Source organism: Balaenoptera acutorostrata, chromosome 1, assembly GCF_949987535.1.
Source record: "Balaenoptera acutorostrata chromosome 1, mBalAcu1.1, whole genome shotgun sequence".
Classification (NCBI taxonomy): domain Eukaryota; kingdom Metazoa; phylum Chordata; class Mammalia; order Artiodactyla; family Balaenopteridae; genus Balaenoptera; species Balaenoptera acutorostrata.
In genome coordinates this window covers 14,891,354-14,898,301 of record NC_080064.1, presented here as the reverse complement: position 1 = coordinate 14,898,301, position 6,948 = coordinate 14,891,354, and positions in this window count along the sequence as shown.

Below are 6,948 nucleotides of genomic sequence, written 5' to 3'. Positions count from 1 at the left end.
CGCGGCCTCTCTCGTTGCGGAGCACAGGCTCCAGACACGCAGGCTCAGCAGTTGTGGCTTACGGGCCCAGCTGCTCCACAGCACGGGGGATCTTCCCAGACCAGGGCTCGAACCCGTGTCCCCCGCATCAGCAGGCAGACTCCCAACCACTGCGCCACCAGGGAAGCCCCTTTCTTTTTTTTGGCCGCGCCACCTGCAGTGGAAGCGAGAAGTCCTAACCACTGGACTGCCAGGAATTCCTGTCTGATGTGTTTTCTTGTCCTCGTCTTTTTCTGTGTGTATCCCTAGAGCCATGTGTTTTCCCCTGCCTTCATTAAATAGGTTAATTTGGGCGCCCCCTGGAGTGTTTCACTTAGAGAAGTAAGTTCTTCAGTAGTTTTTATGTCATTTTTTTATTAGTTTGGTCAGCATACAAGATCTTTTGGTGTAAAATTTTGCCACTGAATAGTATTTAATGATTCTCAGTCCCTGTTGGGAATAATGTAGAATGGTTTGTGGCTATTGCTGTAATTTCTCCTTAGCATTTGATTCTGGACAGTAATCAGTAATTGGGGAACGTGCGTGAATTAAATACAGAATTGTGGTTAGAATGTTTGGGATCAGTAAGGGCCTTTTTAAATTTTGATAATTTTTTTGGAAGAGGGGTTTAAGAAATAATGTGTTATGCCCCACTGATCCTCTTAAAATTATAACCTATTGATGTAACACCACTTTAAAAGTGGTGATACCTGCTCTCCTTCTCCCAGCAAAGAAACTCAGTGAGCAGGTTAATGTGCAGTTAATACAGTTTTATATATATTCCATCTTTTCTTCAAGCTTCTCCCAAGTCAATCCCTAGATGAAGCCAGACCAGCAGAGAACTAGCTGTGCATCTAGGTTGAATTTGAGGGGACAGTATTTTGTCATAGCCTATCCTTAGGAATGGATTTTAGAACTTGGTGCTGCATTTATTCTGTTAAGGACATTGTTTATCATATTATGCAGAGCACCAAAGAGAAATTTCCCTCTTGTCTTGGTATCAGGAATAGTTGTATCTCTTAAGTCACTTTAAAAAATCTTCTTTTCCTTGATTTTAAATAGAACATGTATATTATTAAAAAAAAAGTTAAAATTCAAAAATTAATATGGACTAGTTCTAATATTGATTACCCGTAAGGGCACTGATAGTCCAAGCTTAATGTTCTTGTATACATACTCTTTCCTTTTTTTTTAAAAATTTTTATTTCTTGGTCGTGCCACATGGCTTGCGGGATCTTAGTTCCCTGACCAGGGATTGAACCCGGGCCATGGCAGTGAAAGCCCTGAGTCCTAACCATTGGACTTCCAGGGAATTCCCTATACATACTCTTTCTTAACGGCATCATGCTACTTAATTCTGCTACTTGTTTTTTCAACTGATGCATCTTTTTTTTAAAATTAATTTATTTATTTTTATGGCTGTGTTGGGTCTTCGTTTCTGTGCGAGGGCTTTCTCTAGTTGTGGCAAGCGGGGGGCCACTCTTCATCGCGGTGCGCGGGCCTCTCACTATCGCGGCCCCTCTTGTTGCGGAGCACAGGCTCCAGACACGCAGGCTCAGTAATTGTGGCTCACGGGCTTAGTTGCTCCACGGCATGTGGGATCTTCCCAGACCAGGGCTCGAACCCGTGTCCCCTGCGTTGGCAGGCAGATTCTCAACCACTGTGCCACCAGGGAAGCCCTCAACTGATGCATCTTAAACATCATGTATTTGTAGAGATTCCCTAAATCCTTTCTGGAACAAAGTATGATAGAAAAAAAATACTGAAGTCCTAACATCTGTATTAGAGACTTCAATGCAAGTCACCTAACCTCTCTGAGTGTGTTTTACCATTTGTGTGAGGGCATAGATTACATGGTCTGTAAGGTCTTTCAGCTTGGAAATTTCAGATTTGTAATTTCACTTCCTTTATAAATTGCCTTTTCTGGTAAGAGCATATTATATAAACTACAATTATCAGGATTATCCCAAGACTTATTTACAGATTTCTGTTCATTTAAATTTTGTTTTAAAGTCATGAATCTGTCTTTCTCTATATTCTTTACTTGGAATGCTTTCTTCCCTTCTCAAAATCTGGTTTGTCTGAAATCTAAACTCCATAAAGCCTTCCCTGTTGATTTTGGCTACCAAGGACCTCCGAGTTTCCTGGCTACTAACCACACAATTTCCTGAATGATGTATCCTAGCATTTTATTACTTCAGTCATTTTGTGTCTCCCAGGGATTGTCAGACTGTCTTCTGAATTCTCCACAGTCTTAAGCATGAAGCTGCTACTTGACAAATAGTTCCCCAAATGGTTACACCTTCTTCATAGAAGCCTTAGGACATTTGTCCCTAGTTTCTTAAGTTTCTACAGTGCCTCTAGTGACTTAGTAAGGAATTCTTACATTGACTGAAATGCCAAGAGATAGTCCTACCCACCTTTCCCTGGTGTGCCTGGAGCTCTGACAAACCCTGCTTTACTACTTAAAAGAAATGCTCATAAGATCAATATGGGAAATGAGCTTCGTGGTACCGTAATTTCCATTTTAAAAAGGAAAGGTATTGGGCTTCCCTGGTGGCGCAGTGGTTAGGAATCCACCTGCCAATGCAGGGGACACAGGTTCAAGCCCTGGTCCGGGAAGATCCCACATGCCGCAGAGCGGCTAGGCCCGTGCGCCACAACTGCTGAGCCTGCGCTCTAGAGCCCGCAAGCCACAACTACTGAGCCTGCGTGCCACAACTACTGAAGCCCGCGTGCCTAGAGCCCATGCTCCGCGACAAGAGAAGCCTCTGCAATGAGAGGCCCGTGCACCGCAACGAAGAGTAGCCCCCACTCACTGCAACTAGAGAAAGCCCGCACGCAGCAACAAAGACCCAACGCAGCCAAATATAAATAAATAAATAAATAAATAAATATTAAAAAAAAAAAAGGAAAGGTATCTTTTTGGTATTATATGTATATGTACTTATATAAACAAACAAAATAAAAGAACTTTGATTACTCAGACTCCAAGTCCAAATAGCTTTCGGAAAACACTATTCTTTATAACAACTGCCTTAACATTCAAAAATTGACAATTATCATTCCATAATTAAAACAAGGTAGACAACATTGTGCACTTTTATTTTTGTAAAATGTAAACTGAGAAGTACCATCTACCTTTCAATAATGGAGATACTGGTACTTTGTATGCATGAACTGCTTCCATTTTTGCTGCTAAGTTCTTTATTTTAAAAGATTATAGAAGTTAAAAAAAATTTAAACAATGCCAAAAAAATTAAGGCGAGTCTCCCCTTCAAAACCTTCCTCAACCCTCTATTTCCTGGAGGTAACCACTGAACAATTTGTTTTGCATCTCTCCAGACCACATAATGTTCTGCAACTTGATTTTATCATGTCACATATCATGGAGAGCTTTCCATATTTGGAATATAGATCTCCCACACCCTTTTTTTAGTGGCCACAGGGTTGAAATTCTTTTTTTTTTTTAAATTTTTATTGGAGTATAGTTGATTTACAATGTCATGTTAGTGTCAGGTGTACAGCAAAGTGAATCAGTTATACATATACATATATCCACGCTTCTTTAGATTCTTTTCCCATATAGGCCATTACAGAGTACTGAGTAGAGTTCCCTGTGTTATACAGTAGGTCCTTATTAGTAATCTATTTTATATATATTAGTGTATATATGTCAATCCCAATCTCCCAGTTTATCCCTCCCTGCCCCCCGCCTTACTTCCTGGTAACTGTAAGTTTGTTTTCTACATCTGTGTCTCGATTTCTGTTTTGTAAATAAGTTCACTTGTACCTTTTTTTTTTAGATTCCACACATAAATGATATCATATGATATTTGTCTTTCTCTGTCTGACTTACTTCACTCAGTATGACAATCTCTAGGTCCATCCATGTTGCTGCAAATGGCATTATTTTGTTCTTTTTTATGGCTGAGTAATATTCCATTGTATATATGTACCATATCTTCTTTATCCATTCCTCTGTTGATGGACATTTAGGTTGCTTCCATGTCCTGGCTATTGTAAATAGTGCTGCAATGAACATTGGGGTGCATGTATCTTTTCGAATTGTGGTTTTCTCCGGATGTATGCCCAGGAGTGGGATTGCTGGATCATATGATAGCTCTATTTTTAGTTTTTAAGGAACCTCCATACTGTTCTCCATAGTGGCTGCACCAATTTACATTCCCAGCAACAGTGCAGGAGGGTTCCCTTTTCTCCACACCCTCTCCAGCATTTATTGTTTGTAGTTCTTTGATGATGGCCATTCTGACCGGTGTGAGGTGATACCTCATTATAGTTTTGATTTGCATTTCTCTATTAGTGATGTTGAGCATCTTTTCATGTGCTTTTTGGCCATCCATACGTCTTCTTTGGAGAAATGTCTATTTAGATCTTCAGCCCATTGTGTTTTTTTTGTTTGTTTGTTTTTGGTTGTGCTTGCCCCATGGCTTGCCGGATCTTAGTTCCCCAACTAGGGATTGAACCCACAACCTTAGCAGTGAAAGCATGGAGTCCTAACCACTGAACCACCAGGCAATTCTGTTCTGCCCATTTTTAAAAAAAATAAGTTTATTTATTTATTTATTTTTGGCTGTGTTGGGTCTTTGTTGCTGTGCGCAGGCTTTCTCTAGTTGCGGCGAGTGGGGGCTACTCTTTGTTGCGGTGCATGGGCTTCTCATTGCGGTGGCTTCTCTTGTTGCAGAGCACGGGCTCTAGGCACACAGGGTTCAGTAGTTGTGGCTTGTGGGCTCTAGAGCACAGGCTCAGTAGTTGTGGCACACGGGCTTAGTTGCTTGGCAGCATGTGGGATCTTCCCGGGCCAGGGCTCAAACCCGTGTCCCCTGCATTGGCAGGTGGATTCTTAACCACTGCACCACCAGGGAAGTCCCTGTTCTGCCCATTTTTTGATTGGGTTTTTTTTTTTTAACATCTTTATTGAAGTATAATTGCCTTACAATAGTGTGTTAGCTTCTGCTTTATAACAAAGTGAATCAGTTATACATATACAATATGTTCCCATTTCTCTTCCCTCTTGCATCTCCCTCCCTCCCACCCTCCCCATCCCACCCCTCTAGGTGGTCACAAAGCACCGAGCTGATCTCCCTGTGCTGTGCGGCTGCTTCCCACTAGTTATCTATTTTACATTTGGTAGTGTATATATGTCCATGACACTCTCTTACCCTGTCACATCTCACCCCACCCCCTCCCCATATCCTCAAGTCCATTCTCTAGTAGGTCTGTGTCTTTATTCCCGTCTTGCCACTAGGTTCTTCATGGCCTTTTTTTTTTTCTTTTTTCCCTTAGATTCCGTATATATGTGTTAGCATACTGTATTTGTTTTTCTCTTTCTGACTTACTTCACTCTGTATGACAGACTCTAACTCCATCCACCTCATTACAAATACCTCCATTTCATTTCTTTTTATGGCTGAGTAATATTCCATTGTATATATGTGCCACATCTTCTTTATCCATTCATCTGTCGATGGACATTTAGGTTGCTTCCATGTCCTGGCTATTGTAAATAGAGCTGCAATGAACATTTTGGTACATGACTCTTTTTGACCTATGGTTTTCTCAGGGTATATGCCCAGTAGTGGGATTGCTGGGTCGTATGGTAGTTCTATTTGTAGTTTTTTAAGGAACCTCCATACTGTTCTCCATAGTGGCTGTATCAATTTACATTCCCACCAACAGTGCAAGAGTGTTCCCTTTCCTCCGCACCCTCTCCAGCATTTATTGTTTCTAGATTTTTTGATGATGGCCATTCTGACCGGTGTGAGATGATATCTCATTGTAGTTTTGATTTGCATTTCTCTAATGATTAATGATGTTGAGCATTCTTTCATGTGTCTGTAGGCCATCTGTATATCTTCTTTGGAGAAATGTCTATTTAGGTCTTCTGCCCATTTTTGGATTGGGTTGTTCGTTTTTTTGTTATTGAGCTGCATGAGCTGCTTGTAAATCTTGGAGATTAATCCTTTGTCAGTTGCTTCATTTGCAAATATTTTCTCCCATTCTGAGGGTTGTCTTTTGGTCTTGTTTATGGTTTCCTTTGCTGTGCAAAAGCTTTTAAGTTTCATTAGGTCCCATTTGTTTATTTGTGTTCTTATTTCCATTTCTCTGGGAGCTGGGTCAAAAAGAATCTTGCTGTGATGTATGTCATAGAGTGTTCTGCCTATGTTTTCCTCTAAGAGTTTGATAGTGTCTGCCCTTACACTTAGGTCTTTAATCCATTTTGAGTTTATTTTTGAGCATGGTGTCAGGGAGTGTTCTAATTTCATACTTTTACATGTTCCTGTCCAATTTTCCCAGCACCACTTATTGAAGAGGCTGTCTTTTCTCCACTGTATATGCTTGCCTCCTTTATCAAAGATAAGTTGACCATATGTGTGTGGGTTTATCTCTGGGCTTTCTATCCTGTTCCATTGATCTATATTTCTGTTTTTGTGCCAGTACCAAACTGTCTTGATTACTGAAGCTTTGTAATATAGTCTGAAGTCAGGGAGCCTGATTCCCCCAGCTCCATTTTTCGTTCTCAAGATGGCTTTGGCTATTCGGGGTCTTTTGTGTTTCCATACAAATTGTGAAATTTTTTGTTCTAGTTCTGTGAAAAATGCCAGTGGTAGTTTGATAGGGATTGCATTGAATCTGTAGATTGCTTTGGGAAGTAGAGTCATTTTCACAATGTTGATTCTTCCAATCCAGGAACATGGTATATCTCTCCATCTATTTGTATCATCTTTAATTTCTTTCATCAGTGTCTTATAATTTTCTGCATACAGGTCTTTTGTCTCCTTAGGTAGGTTTATTCCTAGATATTTTATTCTTTTTGTTGCAATGGTAAACGGGAGTGTTTTCTTAATTTCACTTTCAGATTTTTCGTCATTAGTGTATAGAAATGCAAGAGATTTCTGTGCATTAATT